Source organism: Bos grunniens, chromosome 18 (assembly GCF_055505025.1).
Source record: "Bos grunniens cultivar Pamir isolate PY7600 chromosome 18, Bosgru_T2T1.0, whole genome shotgun sequence".
Lineage (NCBI taxonomy): Eukaryota > Metazoa > Chordata > Mammalia > Artiodactyla > Bovidae > Bos > Bos grunniens.
In genome coordinates, this window is record NC_141182.1 from 45,714,333 (window position 1) to 45,740,407 (window position 26,075).

Here is a 26,075-nt window from a genome sequence, read left to right on the forward strand (position 1 = left end):
ACAAAGGTGGGTGAAAAAATAAGTCAGCAAATTTCAAAAGACAGAATACATACAATGGAATGAAAGTAGAAACCAAAAGCTAACATATCCAGAAAATCCTTTATAAATCAAGCAAGATATGCTTTTACATAACCAATGGATCAAAGAAATAACAAGGAAAATTAGGAAATTAGAAATGAATGATAATTTAAAACAGCATATCAAAATTTGTGGAGTGTGGCTAGAGCAGTGCTTAAGGGAATGTTGCAGCTTTTTTTTTTTTGGCCACCCATGCAGCCTGTGGGATCTCAGTTCCCCAAAACAGGGAACCTGCACCCCCTGCATTGGAAATGCAGAGTCTTAACTGCTGGACCACCAGAGAAGTCCTGGGAATGTTGAAACTTTAAGTATTTATATTAAAAATAAGATCTAAAAACAATTATTTAATTTTCCATTTTAAAAACAGAAAATCAAGTTAAATCCAAAGTAGAAATAAAGAAATAACAAATATAAAAGTAGAAGAAAACCTAGAGAAAATTAACAAGCAAAAGCTGGATTTTTTTGAAGATTAATAAAATTTATAAATATTTACTAAAATTGATCAAGATATAAAAAGAAAATTCAAATTACCAACATCAAGGAAGAAAAGGGGGGGCATAGCTACCGATCTAGAGGATTAAAAGCATAACAAGTGATTATTCTTCCAGGTAGAAACTTACAGGTCCAGATAATTTTCCTGGTGAATTTTATCAAATATATAAGGAAGATATTTTACCAGTGTTACATAAACTCTCAGAAAATAGGGAAAGGGGCAGCTTTTCCTAACTCAATGAGGTTAGCATTAGACTAATACTAAAACACAGTAACAAAACATACAGATTAATGTACATTATGAACATAGATATAAAAAGTCTTTTAACATTTTTGGAAATCAAATGTAACCAAAAATGAAAAGATGATCTACCATGGCCAAATGAAATTTGTAGCAGGAATGCAAGGTTAGTTTAGTATTTAAAATCAGTGTAATTTACCATCTTAAGAGAATAAAGGAGAAGAGCCAAGTGAATATCTCAAATATGTGTAAAGTGACTGACAAAGTTTAACATCCCTTGCAAAAAAAAAAAAAAATTCTCTCAGGAAAGTAGCAATTGGAAGGATTTCCTTTGTCCCAGAGCAAAGCAGGGCCGTGGAGTTATCACAAATTTCAAGAGATTATGCCTTGAAACATAAAACTTTTAAACTGCTGTGCATCTTGTCCTTGCATGTGAGAGAAGATCGCTCACAGATAACTATGTCATTGGCCAAAGGACTCAAACAGAAGACAAGGCCTGATGGGATTATGCTGACAATTGTTGATCTCTGTCCTACATCTGAGAAGAGCAGAGAAGAGGTGGCCAGTGGGTGTCTTATGAGTTGAACCAATTCAGACCTCCTACTGTGCATTGCATGTGCTCATCAGAGGTGTGCCATGGTGCTGAGTCCCCTGAAGACTATAAAAATGGTCACTCATGATGCCTACATGAAGATGAGGCACCACCGTCTCTCTGGAATCAGACAGAGTTCAAATCCTGGCTTCTCTGCTACCATGCGTGTGACTTGAGGAAGGTTCTAAGGGTTAAATGCTGTTTTAATTTGTAAACTGTGCAAAAAGAATTGAGAACCTGACTACCTGGAAAGGATGTTGTGGGGTGTAGCATCTGGTCAGGTCAGGTCTGGGTGCTATAGCCCCAGCTCAGAAAACTCCCCAGCTGGGGATGCTAGGGACTTGTAGCTTTCCAGGGTGACCATGGAGGTGGCACATCTAGAGAGGTCCCAGAAAGGGGTGATATCTGGTAGCCCTGAGCTACTAGCATGAGACTGGGAGGGTGTGGAGGTAAACTGTGTGGTTAGTGGTGGCCAACTGAAAGGTAAAGACTGGAGTTTATTGCACGCCATGCTGCTTGGTCACTCCTTCCCCAACTTAGCACGTGCCCTGCTGCAGCCATCCTGGGCCACCTGGGTGCTGCAGTATCCGCAGGAAACAGAGCCCACCCCTGTCTTGTCCATCACTGTATCTCTTACACTGACCTCAAGTAAGCCAGGTCCCACTTTGGCAAGATCCAGGTTGCTCCAGCACTTGGCTCTACACAGGCTCTGCCTTCCTATGATTCACAGAGAAAAGGCCAGCAGACCCAGAGGCAGTGACTACTGTCCCAGGTCAAGTGCTGAAGAGGCTGAAGACCCCGTGCCCTGGTGGTCCCCGTTCTACTGGCATCAAGCATCAGCAGTCCTGAGCAGTTCCCACTTAGCACAGAGGGCATCTGGTCCCAAACAACTGCAACCAGGAATGGGAATCTCAAAGGGACAAGGGAAGGGCCACTGGGTCCTGCCCTTTGCCCTCTGGCACCTTTTCCCCATCCTCTGCTGGCATGACCCCACTCAGTTACCCATTTCAATGCTGTGTCACAGCATCAAGGCAAACAATGCATGGTTTGGCTTGGTAGGGCAAGTATCTAGCAGGCAGCTCCAAACTGAGTCCTGCACCCCCAGGATCAGATAGCAAGCACAGTGCTTTCCAAGGGTAACGTTCTTAGCATGGTTCTGCCCTCCCCCTTGCCAACTCCTGTTCCAGACTAGCTGTCACCCAGTTGACCATGTTCCTCCCTCACTCCACTGGCCAGCCACTCATTGCTTCATCACTTCCTCTGCTGGAGTCAGCCAGTCTGCAGACTCAACCTGCTCTGGGATTGTATAACCAACAAGGACACAGCTCTCCTCTTCCAGGCTTTTATCTCCTGGTTGCCCCCAGGATCCAGTGTCAGCTCCCTCCCATTTGACCAGGCCCAACCCAGTGTGGAACAGGTTCTAGCCTCTACCAGTCCACCTGCATTTCCGCCAGGACCCCTGTCCCCAACTTTGAACCTTTCCTTTAGCTCAGGAGTCACCTCGTTCACATCTGAAGTCCCTGACAGGCTACAGCAGGGAGTCCCTCTCCCCATTGGCTCTGACTTTACTAGCCTATCCATCACTGCTTTTGCAGTTGCTCTTTCAGCAGACAAGGAGTCAGCCAACTGGGCATCCAAGCCCACCTTTGACTCTGATTAAATTGGTATGGCTACAATGCCCCCTTTCCAGGCTCCTCCTGACAGACTGCCCCCTGAACAGTTTTGATATCACTTCCCCTTTAGGAAACATAGAAATCCCATTACAAGTTCAAAACTTAACCTCTACTGCAGCCCAGGTACCCCATGGGGACTTAACTCAGTTTTTGCATATATGACATCCCTATGTTCCATCTTTGGCATCACTGTCAACACCCAGCCAGCCTTTGCTGGTACATCTGGTGTTTTTCCCCATTTGCCCACCTGCTACTTCTTGCCCCAAGCCATCAGCAGGATGCCCAGCACCAGGCACAGCTCACCTTTAGTTAACACCACTCCAGACTCAAATCTATTCATGGCACATACAGCTCCTTCGGGTAATGACAGCTCAGGGGTCATTGTGTTTGCCCCAGGCCCCAGCTCCATGTCTGAAGCACTCAGCTTTAGGACAGAGCTGAGCACCACCACTCTTGTTGGGGGAAGGCTTAGGACCTGAACAACAGGGTTTTGCCAGCCTATAGCACTTCTGTTCAAATTAGAGAGGCCAGCACTACTAAAAGCAAAACTTTCCTGGGAGACACTTTTCTTTTTTGCCTAAAGTCAGACCACCTGGGACTCACCCAGCCAAAGCACCCCTGTTCTTGTTAGAGGAGATAGCATCACTGAGAAGGAGCATGTATCAGCCTCCTTCCTGCGTTCAAATCACCCAGAAACCATGCAGCCAAAGTACATCAGTTGCAGTGGGTGGGGTCAGCACCTTGCCTGTATTTGGAGGCCCTACATTTCCCTACAATGAGAACACAGGCGTTGCAACGGAAGAGGCCAGAACAGTAACTGTGATGCAGTCAGCCTTCTCTTGCTGTGTCTGGTCAGAGTGCTTCAGACCCATAGGGCCAAGGCAAACCTGTTACTCCTGGAGAAGCCTGCACCACTGAGAGGAAACACGTACCCAGAGGTACTTTTCTTCATGCCTTCTGTCAGATACCTCAGGGCCAATGGCCACGAAATATCCATTGCAATGTGAGGGGCTGGTGCCACATCTGTAGCTGAAGAAACCACTGTCCATGAATACAGTCGGAGCATCTGGGGTGCATGAGTCCAGGGTATAGGTGGTGCAATGGGAGGAGACAGCACCACACCTGCATTTGGACACACTTCTAGTTCCATCATCATTCAGAGCTGTGGCGGCATGTGGGGGGAGAGGGTGGTATACTCCTGACCAGAGCATATCTGTTGCAATCAGATGGGACAACATCATACACCTTCAGAAAGACACCTCTAGTCTTGCCCTCAGTCAGAATACCAGGGGTCTATCCAGCCAGGGTACCCTCTTTGACTTTGTAGGAGCTGAAATCACTGAGAAGATACCAGTTTCAGGCATTTTTTTCACCTACCTTTGACCAGATCAAATGTGCCTCTTTGGTGGATCCAGCAAGCAGTCGTCTTGCCTATGGGGCATCTTAATCACCTACCCAGGGATCTCTGGGAACAGAAGTGTGGTGGACAAAGCCATTTCTTCTCGTGCAAGAACTAGGATCTCAGCAACTAGGAAGTGAAAGTTTCCTCTAGAATGGCAGGTGAACTCTGTTCCCCATAAATGGATCTTGCTTTGCCGGGAACAGTCTCAGTCCTTCTAGTTATGTCAAACAAACATAACCTATTCTGTGTTCTCCGAGAACCAGCTAGAGGCCAGACATCTCAGGGTGATGTCTGTGTCTATATCAAAGGTTTGTGGATCCAGGTGTACTTGTTACAAGTCAGCACACTGGCTTGAGAAGTTCCACTCTAGAAAGAAGAGACAGATCTGTATGTATCAACTATGCAATACTGGTTTCAACTGTTAGCCTGGAAGACTTAAGCTCTAGGTCAGTTTTCCTCTAGTCTTGGAACTGAGAGGACAGCCATTGCTACTTACAACTGTCCCCCTTTCCTCTTACCCATTGGCTTCAATGGGTTGTTATCTTTCTTTCCCAGATATAATGTTATACATAAATTGTTTTTGTTAATTGGTTCTCAGCTCAGGTGTTTTTGCTCTTTTTTTTAAAAATTGGACTATAATTGCTTTACAAGGTTGTGTTGGTTTCTGCTGTACAACAATGTGAATCAGTTATATGTATTCATAGATATCCAGGCTTCCCTGGTGGCTCAGATGGTAAAGAAACTGCCTGCAATGATCCTGCGCTACACCCCATAGCTACCTGATGTGTGTCTCCTGTCCAAGTACCTGGGAGAAGATCACTCACAGAGTCGGCTGCATGTCTTAATTAGAAAAAAAAAAAAAAAATGCCTGAAGGTACTATGCTGACAGCTGTTGGCCTCTGCAAATGTGAAGGTAAGAAAGAAAAATAAAAGGCATGGAGATTAAAGCATGAGTGAAACTAGCTTCATTCATAGTAAACATTGTTGGGTATGTAGAAAATCCTAAGAAATCCACAAAGAAACTACAAAAGTGAGGTGATTTTAGCAAGGTCTCAGTATACAAGATCATATACATGTCTGGCTCAGACAATAAAGAATCTGCCTGCAATGCGGGAGACTGGGGTTCCATCCCTGGGTTGGGAAGATCCCCCTGGAGAAGGGCATGGCAACCCACTCCAGTATTCTGGCCTGGAGAATCCGCATGGACGGAGGAGCCTGGTGGGCTACAGTCCATGGGGTCGCAGAGTCAGACACGACTGAGTGGCTAAACAACAACCGTGGAAGAGCTATAGACAGAAAACTATGAAACAGTGGTTGCAAACTTTTTCTTAAAAGTCCAGATAGTAAATATTATAGGCTTCATGGATCACATGTTCTCTGTCACATAATCTCCTCTCTGTGTGTATTAAAACTCTTTAAAATTTTGACACGATCCTTAGCTCTTATCAAAACAGGCTATGTGTTGAATTGGCCCAACGGCCTTGGTGTGAGCCCCTAGTACAAAATGTTGCTGAGAGGAAAGAAAAAAGACCTAAATATATGGAGACATATACCATCCTTGTGCCCTGGAAAAGTTAATATTGGTAAGTTGCCAATTTTGACAAAGACTCTGAAACCTAGTCTATGGAATTATTGTAAGAAATATTGGTGCCCTTGGGACATAAGGGTTTTTAAGACAAGTAGATCCTGTACCTACCTAATGTGCATCTCCTGGAAGAAGATAACTCCCAGACAGCTGCATGATTTCCTGCAAGAGTCAATTAGAAGAAATAATTTGCCATGGGGAGGCACTGACAATTAGTAGTCCCTCACTACATCATCTGAGGAGACTGAGGCCCAGTGTAGCCAATGGTTCACTCACAAGTTGAACCAAATCTGACCTCCTAGTGGGCAGTGCATGTACTTGTTACAGGTGAATCATAGTGCTAAGCATCCAAAGGACTACTTAAAAAATAATATATGGATATCCCCAGCAGTCCAGTGGTTACGACTCTGCCTTCCAATGCAGGGTGTACAGGTTCAATCCCTGGTCAGCGAATTAAGATCCCACATGCCTCACAGTCCAACCAAAAATAAATAAGTCTCAGAAAAGTATTTTAAAAAGTGAAAAGTAATACATGACATGTACATGACAAGGAGGCACCCTAGTCTGATGGTTGGTATTATGATCTACAGAATTAGTCAGCTTGTGTGAAGTCCTACCAGGGTTACTGCCATCTACGTGAGCTGAAGAAAGTTCTAGGATTTAAATAGTGTTATCCAATTTGTAAAAATAAGAGACCCTGCCCTCCAGGGAGGGCTGGTGTGGAGTGTGGCATCCCGGCAGGTCAGAATACCTGGTTGCTACCTCAGAAACCATCCCAGCCCAGCTGGTGCTACTCTAGGCTGGCACCTTTCCAGGGTGGCCACATAGGTGCTCACCTTCAGGGTTTGGAGAGGCACTGCAGAGGTTCCTAGGGCTTCCCTGGTGGGGAAAGACTGTAAAGAATCCACAGGAGACTCAGGTTCGATCCCTGGGTGGGGAAGACTCCCGGAGAAGGAAATGGCTACCCACTCAAGTATTCTTGCCTGGAGAATTCCATGGAAAGGAGCCTGGCTGGCTACTGGTCCACAGGGTGGCAGAGTCAGACATGACTGAGTGACTAACATACATATACATACAGAGGTTCCTAGAGGTTGGTGGTGTCCTGAGCCCCAAGCTACCTGCATGTGGGTGGGGGGCAAGCTTGGGGGCGGTGTGTGGGACGTTGACATAAACTGGGGTTTTCTGTGGCGGTCGACTGCAATGAGGAGGCTGGGGATCGGGGGCTCTCGCCCGGTGCTGCTCTGTCCAGTGTCTCTCAACGCCTCAGCACTTGCTCTGCGGCAGCCTCCCCTGCCCCCTGCTTTCATCAGTCACCCGGGAGACAACGCGGCCCTTTCCCCCTCCCAATCTGGGCACCTATACCTAGCCCTCCCGGTGAGCCTGGTCCCCGACTCCAGGAGGGTCTGGGCGGCTCCAGGACTCTAGCTTGGAGCTGACACTGCCCTCCAGCTACCCGGAGGGAAAGAGCTGGAAGATCCAGAGGCAGTGATGCGCCTGGCCAGTCGCTGAGGCTGCGAACCCCGGGCCCCGGGTAGGTGGGCAGACCCAGTTCTGCTGGCGTCGGAGCATCCACAGTCCTGAACAGTCCCTATATAGCGCCGGGGTACATCTAGTACCAGAGACCTGCAAGCACGTACTGGACCTCTGACGCGACGGAGAGTCCCGTTGGGGCCGTTGGCCTCGCCGTTTGCCCTTTGTCATCTTTTCTGCGAGCCCATGGCTCGTGTGCGCTCGGCTCGCGCGCGCGCTCTACTCGCGCGCCGCTGTCACGCTTTCCAGTGGTATCTCATAAGCATTGGGCGCGTGCCTGGCCGCGGAGGGGTCTGAAGCTAGGAAACCTCTCGCAGTTCTTTATTCCACTCCAAGGATTTGCCGGCAGCCACAGTGCTCTTCAGGGCAACTTCTTTAGCCAGCCTCGCTCCCCGCCTCCGCTCACTGCTCACCGGTGTTTCGCATCTGGCCTGGATCAACCCCCACCCACACGGCGTCCCTGTCTCTCACCTCGGCTCTGCTTGCAGATTCCTCTATGGCAATTTCAGGTCTTCACCTCTTGGTGTTTCATCGCCCCTAGGAGGCCGTGTCCGATTCCACAGCCTCAGTGCTCCTCCCTGGGGCCCTTTTCTCTGGGTCCGGACTCTCGGAAGAAGCAGCCGCTGTCCACTTGCACCACCCACATGTTCAGTCACACGGGAGGGATAAAGATCCTTCCAGAAAGGCGCAAATCCTCTCCTGTTTGCCACCTGAGCAGGTGAAGTCTTTGCAATCCAGTTACCCTTCCAGACCTTGTCCAAATGAGACTGACCTGAGATCCCAGGGATAGGGGAGGAAAGGGGTGTATAAGGAGGAGAATGAAAAATGACAGAGAAGCTTGGTGAGAGAAGCGTCCCCGCCCCAAAGCAGGAGGAGTACCATCAGCATCTAAGTCCTTGGAGACTGGAGACCATTTCTCTCTGGTAGAGTCCTGCACCCCTTAAGAGAAACCTCCATTTCCAGTGCCCAGAAGACGCTGAGTAAGAGAGCCCATCACCAAAGGTCATGCCATCCCTAGCTCTTATAGCCCTGCTGGAGGCTTCACCTCTCCTTTAGAGGACTGATCTTGAGACAGGCTAGGACCTGGGACTCTTTGCTGAAATGCTTGAACTTAGACACAGCTCTCTTCAAGCAGCAAAATACAAAGAAACAGTATGGGACTAAAAACAACTTCATGCATGCACCTTTGGGACAAATTCGCGGCAAAACACAAAAAGAGTGCCTAGAAAATTCACCACTTTTGAAGAGCCTGGAACAGAAGCAGGGAGTCGGTAGCAAAAGCAGGGTATTTTCAGTGAAACTGAAAGTGTTAGTTGCTCAGTCGTGTCCTTTGCGACCCCATGGACTGCAGCCTGCCACACTCCTCTGTCCGTGGAATTCTCTAGGCAAGAATACTGGAGTGGGTAGCCATTCCCTTCTCCAGGGAATCTTCCCCACCCAAGTATTGAACCCAGGTCCCCTGCACCCCGTATAAGGAACAAATTCAGGGAGCAAGCAAGCAAGGGGACCTGCTGTTTGTTCTCACTCCACTCTGCTACAGTGGTAGCCCCGGTAAAGCCTTGCCTGAATTACTTGTCTGGCCTCTAGTCAATTTCTATTGGTTGAAGAAGGCCAAGAACCCTAGTCAGTAACAGTCTTGAATGTAGCAGGGTTGTTTGGCCTGCTCTCAGCTTCCCAGGTGGCTTAGTGGTAAAGAATCTGCCTGCAACCCAGGACACTCAGGAGATGCTTTTTCAATTCCTGTGTCGGGAAGATTCCCTGAAGAAGGGAATGGCGACCCACTTCAGTATTCTTGCTGGAATAATCCCATGGAAAGAGGAGCCTGGTGGGCTACAGTTCATGGGGTTGTAAAGAGTCGGACACAACTGAGCACACATGCATCCTGCTCATGCTGCTAAACAGGTATTTTAAAAAGTTTGGTGAAGGCCACCCAGCTCTCCCACCTCCCTGAAGTCAGAAGAAGACACAGGGAGTAAAGCTTCCAGATGCTTTGTTAAGAAGGAACTTTTCTCCCACATCTGCCAGTTGTTAGCTCTGTAAACAAAAATCCCGATGCCTCTACTGCTGTCACTGCTACTGTTTTGTTTTTTTGGTGATGGTGGTGCTATCCAAGCCCCTCATTCTCTGTTGCCCCCTTCACCTCCTGCCCTTAATCTTTCCCAGCATCAGGGTCTTTTCCAATGAGTTGGCTCTTCCCATCAGGTGGCTAAAGTATCAGGAGCTTCAGCTTTAGCATCAGTCCTTCCAATGAATATTCAGTGTTGATTTCCTTTAGGATTGACTGCTTTGATCTCCTTGCTGTTCAAGGGACTCTGAAGAGTCTTCTCCAGCACCGTATTTCAACAGCATCAATTCTTCCACACTCAGCCTTCTTTAAGGTCTAACTCTGACATCTATACATGACTACCATAGCTTTGACTAGACAGACATTTGTCAGCAAAGTGATGTCTCTTCTTTTTAATACACTGTCTAGGTTTGTCATAGCTTTTCTTCCAAGAAGCAAGTGTCTTTTAATTTCATGGCTGCAGTCACCTTCCACAGAGATTTTGGAGCCCAAGAACACAACATCTGTCACTGCTTCCACTTTTTCCCCTTCTATTTGCCATGAAGTGATGGGACCAGATGCCATGATCTTGGTTTTTTGAATGTTGAGTTTTAAGCCAGCTTTTTCACTCTCCTCTTACACCCTCATCAAGAGGCTCTTTAGTTCTCTTTACTTTCTGCCTTTAGAGTGGTATCATCTGAATATCTGAGGTTGTTTATAGTTCTGCCAGCCATCTTGATTCCAGCTTGTGATTCATCCAACCTCGTATTTGGCATGATGTACTCTGTATATATAAGTTAAATAGGCAGGGTGACAACACACAGCCTTGACACACTCCCTTCCCAATTTTGAGCTAGTCTGTTGTTCCATGTCCAGTTCTAACTGTTGCTTCTTGACCTGCATACAGGTTTCTCAGGAGGCAGATAAGGTGGTCTGGTATTCCCAGCACTTTAAGAATTTTCCACAGTTTGTTGTGATCCACACAGTTGGAAATTTTTAAACACTCATGAACAACCTCCAGATCAAAGGGGAAATTCCTAAATTGAATTTTTTGTGCAAACCAAACACAAAATAATGCAAAGGAAAACACCTCACAAAAACAAGGTTACAAGAAAGCTCTAAAGTTGTCGTGTTAATTATTTAGTTATTATTGTGGGCCTCCCAACTTTCCTTTCTATAATCTGCTTTGTGATGCCAGGGCTGGGACTCCTCACAGACTCCTGTGGCAGTTGGTCCCTCCTCCCAGGAAAATGGATAAACAAACTCTGGTATATCCATACAACGAGTCACCAGAACAAAATAAAATGGAATGAATGATGGACTTAGGTAACAACTTAGATTGATCTAAAAATCATTATACTGACCCAAAAGAGAGGAACACAGAAGGCTACCCTAAGGTATGCTTCCATTGTATGAAATGGAAATGGAAAAACTAACTATAATGTCAGAAATCAGATCAAGCTAGATATGTGGAGGGACTGACAGCAAAAGAGCAAAAGAGAATTTTTAAGAAGATTAAACATGACTAGATTTGTATCTTAAATACCCTGTTATTTACCCCAGTGAATATATTTGTCAAAACTTACCATACTCTATATTTAAAATAACTACATTTTATTTTACATACATTTTACCTCGAAGACTTAACTGGAAAAAATTGAAGCAAGAGTAAGGAGTATCATCCTAAAGTCATTGTTTTATGAGTAGATTTTTACTACACAGATGAAATCGACCATTGTTGTGGCAGAGAAGGCTAAATTTTCTTCATAACTGTTACAAAAGTTTTCAAACATTAAAAAATTATTGAGCAATGAAGTTAATAATGTTAATGTAGAGGTGTAGTAGAGAATAGGAAGATGGAAAGCAGGGGAAAACAAGGTAAGAAAGAAGCAAATCAGCAAGCAATCTTGAGTGGATGAAAGACTTGGTGAATGACTATACAGGCAAGAGCCACAGGCTCTTTTAAGAGCCATGCCAACATCCTCTAATAAAAACTTCATGGGCCATGAGACCCGAAACTCCTAGGACCCATGTCTAGACTTCAGGAATCTGATCTCAGCCAGGTCAATCAGACACACACACACACACACCCCTCCCCTATCAGCAGGCAGGTCAGCACAGAGAAAGAGCAGTTTAGCCCTTGGGGAGGATCACTCATGGGTGGGCTATCCTGGCTCCTCATGGCTGGCAGTTCCCCAATCTGCTCACTGCTGTGTCTCTGGATTCAGTCAACCCCTCCCACCCTAGTCCTTCAAAAATTGCTCCAATATAAGTTAGTTTTAGCTGCTCTAGATTTCCACATGAATGGGGACATGAAGTATGGACTCTTATGTAAGGCTTCTTCCATTTCAGTTCAGTTCAGTCGCTCAGTCTTGTCTGACTCTTTGAGACCCCATGAATCGCAGCACGCCAGGCCTCCCTGTCCATCACCAACTCCCAGAGTTCACTCAGACTCACGTCCATCGAGTCGGTGATGCCATCCAGCCATCTCATCCTCTGTCGTCCCCTTCTCCTCCTGCCCCCAATCTCTCCCAGCATCAGAGTCTTTTCCAGTGAGTCAACTCTTCGAATGAGGTGGCCAAAGTATTGGAGTTTCAGCTTTAGCATTATTCCTTCCAAAGAAATCCCAGGGCTGATCTCCTTCAGAATGGACTGGTTGGATCTCCTTGCAGTCCAAGGGACTCTCAAGAGTCTTCGCCAACACCACAATTCAAAAGCATCCATTCTTCGGCGCTCAGCTTTCTTCACAGTCCAACTCTCACATCCATATGTGACCACTGGAAAAACCATAGCCTTGACTAGACGAACCTTTTTTGGCAAAGTAATGTCTCTGCTTTTCAACATGCTATATGGTCATAACTCTTCTTCCAAGGAGTAAGCATCTTTTAATTTCATGGCTGCAGTCACCATCTGCAGTGATTTTGGAGCCCAAAAAAATAAAGTCTGACATTGTTTCCACTGTTTCCCCATCTATTTCCCATGAAGTGATGGGACCAGATGCCATGATCTTCCATTTAGTAAACTGTTATTTTGATTCATCCCTGTTGTTTGTTGCCTGTTATCAGGAGTTCTTTCCTTGATAGTTGAGCAGTATGAATTCTTTGTGATTTGCTTTTCTATCCTCTTGTGGGTTGGCACCAGAGGTATTTCCAGATTTTATTAAAAATAAAGCTCTTTGCAAAAGTGCAAGCATTTTTGTGTACACACTTTTTCATTTCTTTTGGTTAAATTATTAGATATGAAATTATGGTGTCAAAATAGATGTATGTTTAGTTTTATGAGAAACCGCATGACTTTTTTTTCCAAGTGGTTGTACCTTTTTATATTCTGATTAGAAGTGAGAAGGGTTTCAGCTGCTTCACACCCCTGAGCACATTTGGAGGTATTCAACTTGTTACCTTTATCCTTTCTGATGGTTGTGTAATGGTATCTCTCACTGTGGTTTAATTTTAATTTCCCTGATGACTAATGGTGTTGAGCAATTTTTTAAAGGGTTTATTGAATATTTGTGAATCACCTTTTGGAAAGAGATTGTTCAAATGGTTTGTCCATTTTATAGCGAGTGGTTTGTCTTATTATTATTATTTTAAATTATTATCCTTAAGGGAAAAGAGATTCAGCAAGACAAGTAAAATGAGAGTTAGGGTTTAGGCATCTCATTTCATGATCAGTATTTTGTGTGAAGACAGGTACAGGGGCAGACAGGTGGAAGCCTGGCAGTTGGGACAGTAGGTCAGTGTCTCATAATAAGGCAATAGCTAGAATCTGTGAGGTGAAAATGACCAATGGCAGGAGTGTCTGCAGTTGCCACTGAAAGGAAGAGAGAACAGGCAGGCTAGGTGGCAGTACAGTCTGCAGTGGCCTCAGATTTATCTCCAGACACCATGTGGTTCTACTGGAGCTCAGCTTTCTCCTAAAAGCCTAGGGCCTCACCAATTAGTATGCAGGGAACCTGGGAGGGAGAGAGAGCACTCCTTCTTCCAAAGACAGTGGCAGTGGCAGCAGCAGGGGTTGGGAATTTTTGTGTACAGAGCCTAAAACTGGCAGCTATGAGTAGAGAGGTTTTTTTGGATGGAGCATCTGGAAGCTTTCTTCCCTGTATCTTCTCTGACTTAAGAGAGCCTGGACATCTGGGTGTAAAGCCTTCATCAAGCTCTTTCTTTGCTGACCTCTTTGGCAGCAGGGGCAGGATGAGAGTGGGCCAGACAGTCCTGCTGCACCCAGATCAGTCCTCCAAAGACAGATAAAGTCTTCAGCAGGGCTGTAAGAGCTGGAGATGGCCTCTGGTGATGGACCCATAGACTGTGTTTCCACTTTTTTTTTTCTTATATGGCTGCATCTGGTCTTAGTTGAGGCATGCAGGATCCTCCTTACATCATGCAGGATCTTTCATTTTGGAGCCTGGGCTCAGCAGTTGCAGCATGCTGCTGAGTTTGCCTCATGACATGTTGGTTCTCAGTTCTCTGACCAGGGATCAAACTCGAAGCCTCTGCATTGCAAGGTGGATTCTTAACCACTAGATGAGCAGGGAAGTCCCTGTCTTCACTTTCTTACTCAACTTGTCTTCCGGGCTCTGGGTATAGAGGTTTCCTTTAGGAAGCCCAGGCTCTACCAGAAGCAGGTGAAGACCCTCTTGGTCTCCAGGGCCCTGCATGGTGCTGGTACACTCCCACTGCTTTGAGCCAGGGCGGGAGCCCTTCTCTGATCATCTGTCCTATGCTATTTTGTGTCCTCCTCCGCCCTTCCTTTTGTAGGGCGTTCAGTTCAGTTTCCTTCAGGCACAGATCTAGGGCTGACTGGATGGCCCAGGCTTCACAGAGGCCTGCTCAAGAGCTATTTTGCACCCTGCAGGAGGAGTCTTCAGTGTTCCTGAGTGGAGGAACATCTTGGAAGAGCAAGCAGACAGTGATAGCTTCTGAGACCAGAAGAACAGACACACACACACCACACTGAGGTACGGATCCACAGAGAGGAGCACTGAGCCTGCCAGATCAGGTCTTAGCTTAGCCTCTTAGCTGTGATGTCAAACTGGGGTGATAATCTCAGTCAACAGCCCAGGTGGAGATTTATTCAGACCAGACAAGGGGATGCGGGGGCGGGACATCAGAGTGGGGAGCGGGGTGTGGAGCTAGTTGAGGAAGTTGCCGGTGAAGAGAAGTCTGCGCGCTGAGGGATCCTCCGAGCGGGCTGGGAAGCTCAGAGAGGTCTCCTGGCTTCCGATTACTCGACAACGAGGGTAACACCCCTGGGACACGTGACAGAGGAAGGTGCGCGAGAGAAGGGCGTGAAGTAGTGACAGAGGGCAAAGGGCGAGGTCCAACGGCCCAACCCCAACGGGCCTCTGCCCCTCTGGAACTCCACGCAGGTACGAAGTGTTGCGGGTGCGCAGACTCAGACATGCCAGTGCGCCGGGAGGAAGCCTAAGAACCGTTCAGGCCAGCGTCCGTTCATCCTGCGTAGGTGCGCGGGTCTGCAGGCCCATAGCGCCTGGTCTGGGGACAGTGGCTTCTGTAGTCAGTGGCGGAGCTTCCTGCAGCTCTTTCTCCGGGGTCACCGGGGAAGACAGAAGCTGCCCCCGAGTCTGAGGAGCAGCCCAGATCCAGATGGCGACCCAGCTCACTGGGATAGGTGAGTATGAGAAGCCCGATGATGGAGGGTAGGAGGGCTGCGCTGTATCCTAGGGTGACTACCCACCCAGAGGGCCAGGGAGGCTTCTGCAGGACAGGTGCTGAGGAAGGAGACACCAGAGTGCCATGGGGCACAAGAAGCTGGAGCCTTTTTCTTTTTGGCAGTTGCCACTGATGTCATCATTTTGCTCTCCTTGTCCTGCACCCTGTTCTCTTCCCTCCTCTGAAGTCAGCTCCCAAAATCCTCAAGTCAGGCAACTTCTCTGAAGCTGCCCTGGAGAGACTTGAGCCTGGAGCCTCACCATCTAGGCTTTCTGGGTGTCTGAGGTGAGGAACTGAGTTCTGACCTGCCTGAATGACACATCATTCCTTTCTGGGAAGAAGGGTTTCTTTGCTTATTTTTACAAATTTAGTAAAACAGCATTTAGTTCTATAACTTTATTCACTCACACAGGTGGAGTGGCCAGACTGTGGTGCCCTCTCATCATGGAGGCCTCCTGGGTAACCATTTTTTTCATAACCTATAGGAATCTTAGCCCCATGGCACACTTATTAATATAATGAGCACACACACTGTCTACTGGCCTTCCCAGGTGGTTCAGTTGTAAAGAATCCACCTGCCAATGCAGGAGACCCAAGAGACACAGGTTCGATCCCTGGGCGGGGAAGATCCCCTGGAGCAAGAAATGGCAACCTGTTCCAGTACTCTTGCCTGGAAAATCCCATGGACAGAGGAGCCTGGCGGGCTACAGTCCATGGGGGTATCAAGGAGTCAGACATGACTGAATACACACACACACACAGAGTTTACTAGAAAGTCTTTCTTTTAGTTCAACTCAGATGTCACCATTAGCTACAAGGGGGCCTCGGTCTCCCCAGAAGATGTAGAGTTGGCATCATTGTTGTTGGCACCTTTCCTTAGGACATTTCTAAGTGTTTGCTCTGCAAACAGTGATGATCTCCATGACCTGTCTTCTTCTAAGGCCAAGGATAGGAGATGGTACATGAGGTGGGTCAAGGGTCCATCTTGCCCTAAAAGCCTTGTGCCCTAAGGGTACCAGTATCTCTTGTTGTTCAGGGTTCTGGCCAAAATTTATAATTTATCAATATTAATTTTTACAGTAGAGTACCATGATACATGAGGGCTTCCCTGGTGGCTCAATGAAGAATCCATCTGCAGTGTGGGGACCTGGGTTAGGAAGCTTCCCTGGAGGAGGGCATGGTAACTCACTTCAGTATTCCTTCCTGGACAATCCCCACGGACAGAGGAGCCTGGCATGCTGCAGTCCATGGGGTCGCAAAGAGTCAAACATGACTGAGTGACTAAGCACAGCATAGCACCATGTGATATATATATATGTGTGTGTGTGTGTGTGTGTGTGTCTTTATATATATATATATAGAGAGAGAGAGAGAGAGAGAGTGAAGTCGCTCAGTTGTGTCTGACTCTTTGAGACCCCATGGACCATAGCCTACCAGGCTCCTCTGTCCATGGGATTTTCCAGGCAGTAGTCCTGGAGTGGATTGCCATTCCTCCTCCAGGGGATCTTCCCAACCCAGGGATCGAACCCCGGTCTCCCGCATTGTAGACAGACGCTTTACCGTCTGAGCAACCAGGGAAGTCGTATGCATATATATTCCTCTCTGCGATGTTTTGTAGCAGTGTCCACAAGCTATGACCTATAGGCTCAATTAGGCCCCCGTTTGTTTTAATAAGGCCAATGACTAAGTATTGTGCTAACATTTTTAAAGAGTTTTAAAAAATGAAAGAATATTTAAAAGAGACCATCAGTTCCATAAAACCTATAATATTCACTATCTGGCCCTTGAAGAGAAAATTTGCAACTGCTGTTTTGTAGTTTTCTGTAACTAGATCTTGCAGAGATTTTGTTAATTTATCTTTAAGAAATTTATGAGATTTTCAAATACTATATCCTTTCAATTTTAGCTTTCGGTAGTTCTTTGATGGTATATAGAAAATACATTTAAAAATATATTGATTTGCATGCTGAGACCTGGGGTAAATTCCCTTTTGACTACTGATAGCTTCTTCTTTGATTCTTTAGGATTTTCTACACCCACAAGAAGGTTTTCTATGAATTGCATTCATAGAATTAAAGTCATTTTAATTTCTTCTGTTTTAATCTGCATGTCCTTGAATTTCTTTTCCTTACCTTTACATTTGCAGGCACCAATTGTCAACATAGCACCATCAGGTGATTGAGTCTTGCCGTCTTGCTGCAGATCACACAGCTGTCTGTGAGTGATTTTTCTCCCAGGTGCAAGAACAGGAGATGCATATAAGGTGGGTGCAAGGTTCACCCTGGCTGAAAAGTCTTATGCCCAAAGGGTACCAATATCTCTTTGAATAACAGAATAGACCAGCTTTCAGAGTCATGATCAGAATTGACAGTTTACCAATATTAGTTTTCCACTCCACTAGCCCATGTACACTCATATACACACAGATAAACAAACACATACATGTACTGGCATATGGTAGTAGGCAGAAAAAAATGTTTTATATATGTATATATCTTCTATGCCAGAGCTTTGCTAAATTCACTCCTTTCTTCCTCTGGTTTCTTTTTAGATTCCATAAGATTTTCTATGTACACAATCATGACTTCTCTGAATCTAAGGCAATTTTACTTCTTATTTTTTAATCTGTATGATTTTATTTACTTTTCTTACATACGACATTTGCCACAACCTCCAGTAAAATGTAGTAGACAATGAACACCATTTTCCAGTTCTGGTCTCTGGGGAAGTGTGAGCAGTATGCTGTTAGCTGAGGTTGTTGTGTTTTGTTTTGATGTACACATTACCATAGGAAGGAAATTCACTCCAAATTCCAACTTTGTTAAAAGATTTTTTTAAAGGAATGTTAAACTGAGTCAGTTAATTTGTCCACAGCTATTGAGATGATTGCATGGCTTTCCTCCTTTAATTTCTGAGCATGATGAATTACATTGACTTTTGTTATAACTTTTTAAAGATATAACTTATGTACCAAACAATCCATCCATTAAAGTGTAGAATTCAAGGGCTATAAGGGTATCCACAGGTGTGCAAATAGCAACAGAATCAGTTTTAGAACATTTTCATCACCCCAAGAAACCTTGTACCCCTATTACCTCCCAATGATCCTGACCCAAAAAAACACTAACATACTTTCTGAATGAAAACTTCTATGGATTTACCAATTCTGGACATTTCATGTAAATGGAATCATAGAATATGTGGTTCTTTGTATCTGAATTCTCTCATTTACCATAAAGCTTTTTTAAAATTGTACTAACATATATATATATATATATATGTTAATAACAAAATTTATCATTTTAACAAATCGTAACACAGTGCATTCACATTGTTGTACAACCATTACCACTATCCATCTTTAGAATTTTTTCATCATCCCGAACAGAAACTGTGTCCCTGCTAAACAATAGTTCCCCATTATTCCCTCAAGCCCATGGCAACCACTTTCTATTTTGTCTATGAATTTGCCTATTCTAACTACCTGATTGATATAAGTAGAATTGTACAACATTTGTCCTTCTGTCTAGCTTATTTCACTTAGCATGAGGTGTTCAAGGTTTATCTATGTTGTAGCATGTATCAGAATTTCTTTTTGAGACTGAATAATATCCCATTGGATGTATATGCCACATTTTGTTTATCCATTCATCAGTTGATGGACATGGGTTACTTCCACCTTTTGGTTATTGTGACTACTGCCACATGAACATGGGTGTGCAAATACCTGTTTAAGTCCTGGCTTTCAATTGTTTTAAGTATATATCGAGGAGTGAAACTGCTGAAAGAAAGTGAGAGTGAAAGTCACTCAGTCGTGTCCAACTCTTTGCAACCCCATGCAGTCCATGGCATTCTCCAGGCCAGAATACTGGAGTGGGTAGCCTTTCCCTTCTCCAGGGGATCTTCCCAACCCAGGAATCGAACTGGGGTCTCCTGCATTGCAGGCAGATTCTTTACCAAACTGAGCTATTAAATCATAGGTAACTATATGCTTAAATTTTTGAGGAACTTCCATAATGTTTTCTATAGCATCTGCACTCCCACAAGCAATGTACAAGCATTCCAATTTCTCCACATTTTGGCCACCATTTGTTATTTTCTGCTTCATTGGTAGAGCCCTCCTAATAGGTGTGAAATATCTCATTCTGGTTTTGGTTTTATTTTCCCTAATGATAAGTGATGTTGAACATCTTTTCATATGCTTATTCATACCAGTCCTTTGTTAGATATATATTTTATAAACATTTCCCCTGATCTGTGCCCTACTTTTTCATCTTTTGAATTATATCTTTTTGGAAAAGTATTTTTAAGTCAATGTTTTGTCCTTTAGTTTTGTGTATGGTTTTTAAAGGGCTTCCCTAGTGGCTCAGTGGTAAAGAATCCACCTGCCAATGCAGGAGACGCAGGTTGGATCCCTGGGTTGAGAAGAACCCCTGGAGAAGGAAATAGCAACCCACTCCAATATACTTGCCTGGGAAATCCCATGGACAGAGGATCATAAAAGAGTTAGATACAACTTAGCCACTAAACAACAACAACACATGGTTTTTAAATAAAAGGTTTTTGTTTTGGTTAAATTTTATTTCTTGGTTTATTTTATGATCTTTTTGTTCTTAAGAACTCCTTCAGGACTTCCCTGAAGTGGTGCAGTGGTTAAGGCTCTGAGGTTACAGTGCAAGGGGCTCAGGTTTGATCCCTGGTCAGGGAACTAACATCCCATTTGCTGCTTACATCGCCAAAAAAAAAAGTAAATACATTTTTTAAAAAATTTAAAAAGAACTCCTGGACAGAGTAACATGGAAACATATACACTAGCATATGTGAAATAGATCACTGGTGGGAATTTGTGTATAAGACAGGGATCTCAAGTTAGTGCTCTGTGACAAACTAGAGGGTTGGGTGGGAGGTGGGAGGGAGGTTCAAGAGAGAGGGGACATACATACACCCCTGGCTGATTCTTGCTGTTGTATGGCAGAAACCAACACAATATTGTAAAACAATTATCCTTCAATTAAAAATTGAAAAACTATTTTAAAAAGGAACTCCTTCATATCCCAAGGCTATAATCAGGGTCTCTTACATTTTGTCCTAAAACATTCATAACTTCACTTTTAATATCTGGTATCTTGGATCCTTCTAGAATCTGTTTTTTGTGATGATCTGAGGTGAGGATGTCACCCCCATGCACAGAGCCAACGATCTCAACCATATGCACTGAGAATTGCATCATCCCTGTATATTCTCCATTCTTATCTTCCCCGTCTATGAATTCCTCCCTAGTTTGTTTCCATAGTTCCAGTGACCAAAAATCATTGATGAGTCACGTATTTTATCCTAGACTTAACATTTTCAGTAATTACAGAGTGGCATGAATTCCTTCTTCCATTCCAGGCCCAGGAAGGCAGATGCCAAGCCCATCCTCTCTGAGCAGTGTGAATGTGGTAGAATGCCTGACCTAAGTCTAATTTAAAGAAAACGATACAAAAGAGATATTCAAATGTTTTAAAAAGACTAGAATTGTAAAATGTGCTTTGCACAGTGGGGATGATCTGGCAAACAGGCCAGATGTTAGGGAAAAGCATAGAGGAAAGAAGCAAGGGTGAGTCACCCTGTCTTCCCCTTGGGACTTCAGAAGTCAGCACATTAAGTCATAAATGTCGCTATATTTGCTGAGACCTAGAAAACTTGAAAAAGTTAAGTCAGGCTCCACCTGTTGCCACTCATACAGGTCAGTTCTTCCACGGACTGGTCAAAGAACAAAGGCTCATAGACATGGGATAAATTAATATGAAGAAGGCTTTACTCAGCCTGGTGCTCTGGGATGACCTGGAGTGGTGGGATGGGGGTGGGGGGAGGGAGGCACAAGAGGGAGAGGATAAGTACACATTTATAATTGATTCACGTACTTGCACAACAGAAACTAACACAACATTGTAAAGCAATTATACTCCTTTTAAAAAAATAAGTTTTAAAAGAAGGCTTTATATATTTAATCTGGAAAGAAAAGTGAAAGAACCATGAAGCAAAATGGGTAAAGGGAAAGGGGACATCTGTAGGCAGCAGGGGAAGGGATTGTCTCACCAATATCAAGACTAGAGGAAAACTGGCCCAGGGCTTGGGTATTCCAGGCTAAGAATGAAATGCAGCATAGTTGAAACTTACAAATCTCTCTCTCCTCTCCCCAGTGAACTTCTCAAGCCAGAATTGACCTCTGACCTGGCTCATCTGAATCCATACCTTACGGCTTGTACAAAAGCACCTGGAGGCAATGAGCCTCCAGCTTTCTGTAGGAGGAAAAAGAGCCGGCGGTTCCATGTGTCGTCATCACTGGCATGGTCTGTGCTGAGCCTCTTCCCAGCAGAGGGAGGTTTGCTCATGGTGGACAGTGGTCGTCTGCTGCCTTTTCCACAGGAAGCTTTGGCCTCTTGGTTGTTGAATTCCTGGCTCTTTCACTAGAAGAAAATGAATAGGTTGGTGATTCAACAGTTTGCATCTCCAGTGAAGACCTGGGCAGGTGACGAGGAAGCCTCAAAGGCAGGCCGCTGTTGACTCTGCCCACCTCAGAGGCACATTTAGGTAGGAACAAGTGTGCCTGAATTATGGGTATTTTCTCAGTGGTGTCAGCTCCTACAAAGTCAAAAGTGGGTACCCTGGCTGGCTAGGCCCCAGGTGTTCTGACTGAAGGCGAGAATAGAAGAATCTTCCTTAAAATGTACAGTATTGTCCCTTCTGGCGGTAACAGACATGCTCTGGCCATCAGTACCTTAGGTGCCCTGAATACTGGTGGAACCAGAAGTGTTTCTAAACACAGGTATGATGCTGTCTCCTCCCACTGCAGCACCTATACTCCGGACTGGAAAGCCGCTCGTGCTCTGACTGGATTCATGAACAGCAGTATCTCCAGCCACAGGTTTAGTGCCAGCCCCTCTGATAGTAACAGCCAGGCTCCCCTGGGTGTCTCACAGAAGGCTGGAAGTGTTTATTGGCTCAATGGGCCCCCAATGCTCTGTCCATTTGTGGGAAGAGAACCAGGTGCCTCAAAGATGGAAGTGGGTCTGGGGACAGGTACAAAGACCCCAAAACTACCACTACCTAAAGGGGCTTAGATGCTGATGGGGTGCCCCACCCTCTGATAGTCCTGCCTTTCAGCCATTTATTTGATCATCCTCCATCATAGGTATTGTGCTGTCCTTGCTTGTTGGGACACGTGTGTTCTGGTAGTGACCAGGTGCTCTGACTGTAGGGGAACAAAAGGGCCTCTGACACAGGTGTGGTTTTGGACCTTTCAGCACCACGGATGTCCTCTGGTCAGGTGTGTCCCAGGTGGTCTGACTGTGGGTGGGAACCGAGGCATCTCCCAAGCACTGTTATGATGCCGGCCCCTCCTACTGCATCTGCTGTGTTCCAGCAGCCCAGCACCCAGGTGACCCAGACTTCAGCAGGAGCAGCCATGCCTCAGAAGTGAGTTTGTTCTCAGGGCTGCTGTCTCCTTCAGTAGGAACAGGTGCACTGGGCAGAGTGGGCCTCAGGTGCTCTGACTGTAGGCAGGAAGGAAAGGTCTCCCAGGACAGTTTTCACTCCATACAACCTGGTCGCTGTAAACTCAGTGGCAGGTGCTGTAGGCTGACAGGTAGCAAGTCTAAGCCTATACAGTGTGAGCTGTAGTGCTGGGTGTTCTCCCAAGCCTAGTTCCAAAGCTGGGTGCCTGCCCCAGACATGGTACTGGCGTTTGGGATGAACACAGTGACCCCAAAACTGCCACCACCCAAAGGGGTCTAGATGCTGACAGGATATTCCCCCTGTTGTGGTGGCTCCTTCCTGACAGTCTGCCTTTTGATCACTGTTTGATCATCCTCCTATGCTGTCCCTTTTCCATGAGTTCCTAGTGCCATCAACCTGATCTCCTTTAGGCAAGGATCTAGGGATGGATTGGATGGCCCAGGCCTCATACAGGCAGGCCTGCTCAGGGAGAAAAGCAAGGGGAGTCCCTCTGGCCCTGGAGGAGGGCTCTTTACTATTCTCGAGTGGCTACACATCTTTGAACTGTAAGCACACAATACTGTCACTTGGAGAGTCTTACCAGGACACAGCTCATTCGGTAAAGAATCTGTCTGCAGAGACTTCCCTGGTGGTCCAGAGGCTAAGACTCCGAGTTCCAATGCAGGGGGCCTGGGTTCAATCCCTGGTCAGGGAACTAGATCCCACATGCTGCAACTGAAGATCCTGCATGCCACAGGGAAGACAGAAGACTCCCCATGCAGCCCAATAAATAAAAGTTAAAAAAAAAAGAATCTGCAAAGCAGGAGACCCAGGTTCAATTCCTGGATCAGGAAGATCCACTGGAGAAGGAAATGGCAACCCACTTCAGTAGTCCTGCCTGGAGAATCCCATGGACAGAGGAGTTTGGCAGGTTCCAGTCCATGGGGTCACAAGAGTTGGACATGACTTGGCAACTAAACCACCACAGACCACTGCCACCAGGATCCCAAGGGAAAGATCTTGGAGAGGAGCCCCGAGCCTACTGGACTGGGTAACACCTCTTCAGGGTGATAGAAAACTTGAGGAGGTAACAACCCTAGATCTGGGTAGAACCTGCTGGGAACAGGGTGGAGGAAGGGCACAGGTGCTCCAGAGAGATCCCTGCCCAAAGCGGGAATGGGGAGGGCGAGCTGGGCTGGCACAGGAAGGAGTGAAACTTGCTGAGGAAGTTGCCCATGGAGGGCAGTTGAACCTGAGAGTTTAGTACGCAACTTGAGCTGTCCTCACTACCAGCTCCTCCAAGGTACGGTGTGCACAGATCAGCCTGATGCTTGTGACATAGTGCTGAAATGCATTGACAGAGAAAGGGCCCTCCAGCAAAGGGGAGTGATGGAAAAGCACGAGAGGGCAGAGGGCGAAGCCCAGCTGCCCAGTCCCAGAGGAGTGTTTTAACTCTTCAAAGCAGCCCTTTGCAAGTATTTGGCACCACATGTGCCCTGTGGTCTGGAGGACTATTCAGGACTGTGAACTCCCAGAGCCTACACAACTGTCACCCCCAGGTGTGCAGGTTCCTCCACACCAAGGCTCAGCAACCAGTCCCTATGAGTCCCTCAGCCCTTTCCCCATGGTCACTGCCGAGCAGAGCCTGCCAAAGCCAGAGGCCAAAGTGCCAGAGCAACCTGGATCCTGCCAGGGTCAGGACTGGCTTGCAGGAAGGAGTCAGGGTAAAAGAAAGGGGGTTTGGGGGACCAGGGTTCAGCTCTGTTCCAGTCATTGTCCAGGAGGCCTGGGATAGCTGCAAGAGAATGGGTGCTAAGGTGCAGAGGAAAGGATGAGCAGCTTCTGTCCCAGCCTCTTCCTTTCAGGTGGTCACCACCCACCACAGTTTACTCCACACTCTCCACTTTTCATGCTAGTAGCTCAGGGCTACCAGATGTGCCTCCTTGGGGGACCTCTCTATCACTGTTCCAAGTCCAGGAGCAGGCATGCCTTCTCTGTGGCCGCCTTGGAAAGGAGCAAGTCCCCAGCATCCTGAGCTGGGGAGTTTTCTGAGATGGGGCACCCAGACCTGACCTGACCAGATAGACACTGCACCCTGCAACATAACTTTCCAGGCAGGCAAATTCTCTTCAATTCTTTTCGTATACTTTACAGATTGCAAACAGCATTTAACCCTTAGAACCTTCCTCAGCTCACATGCATGTTAGTGGAGAAGCCAGGATTTGAACTCAGTCTGATTCCAGAGCTCATGCGTTATCCACTTGACTGTGGTGCCTCCTCTTCATGTAGGCATTGTGGGTGACCATTTTTATAGTCCTTAGGAGACTCAGCACCATGGCACACCTCTGATGAGCACATGCAATGCATAGTAGGAGGTCTGAATTGGTTCAACTCAACCAATTCAGACTCAAGGTACCCACAGGCCACAGTGGGCTCTAGTATCTTCAGAATCTTCTGGGAGAAGGAGAGAACAGAGAGGACAGAGAGCAGAAATTGTCAGAATTACCCCTCAGGCATCTCTCTGCCAAGTGAGCCATGCAGCAAACTAAGCAGCTGTGAGCTGTCTTCTCCTGGGTGCAGGACAGATTTATTGCAGGATTCACCTTGGGTGAAAAGTCTTATTACTCAAGGACACAGTATCTCTTGTAATAATCCTATAGATTCAGTTTAAGGGTCATGATCAGAATTGATAACTTACCAATATTAATTTTTCCACTCTACCAGATTGGTACATATTTTCTTTATATTTAGGACTTTTAAATTTTCTTTCAGAATGTTTTGTAGTAGGAGGTGACAAATGATAGCCCATGAGCCATGTTTTGTCCACAGCCTGTTTTTGTGGATGTAAAATGTGGGTGTGTAATGCCAGTGAGCTTAAAATAGTATTAACAGTTACTAAATTTAAAAAATAAATAAAAACAGAAGAAAATACAACAAGATGTAACCTGTAAAGCCTGTAATATTTACTATCTGGCTCTTTACAGAAAAATTTGCCAACAACTCTTTTGTAGTGTATAGGTATTATACAACATTGGCTAATTCCTAAGCATTTTATAAGGTATCATAAATTTTACTTTTAAATTTTAATTTTCAGTCATTCATTAGCAGAAAATACAATTGATTTTTGTGTATTTACCTTGTATGTGGGAACCTTACTAAATTTATTCTTTACTTCTAGTAGATTCTTTGCAGAGTCCTTAGGATTTTGTATTTACACAATCATGTTGTCAATGAATAAAGATAGTTCTATTTCCTCCTCTTTACTTTGTATGCCTTTATTTTGCTTACCG

General features: G+C 45.6%; 1 long non-coding RNA gene across 2 annotated transcripts; it reads left to right on the forward strand.

Annotated features, from left to right (window-relative positions):
* The first annotated feature begins 14,460 nt into the window (after positions 1 to 14,460).
* LOC147353630 (uncharacterized) lies at positions 14,461 to 26,048 on the forward strand. Of its 2 annotated transcripts, XR_015145880.1 has the most exons (4): positions 14,461 to 14,591; positions 15,003 to 15,265; positions 17,453 to 17,569; positions 21,492 to 26,048. It is a non-coding gene; the product is annotated as an uncharacterized LOC147353630 (long non-coding RNA). The 2 variants fall into 2 exon arrangements; XR_015145879.1 differs by lacking the exon at positions 14,461 to 14,591 and having other exon boundaries at positions 14,932 to 15,265.
* The last annotated feature ends 27 nt before the right edge of the window (positions 26,049 to 26,075 follow it).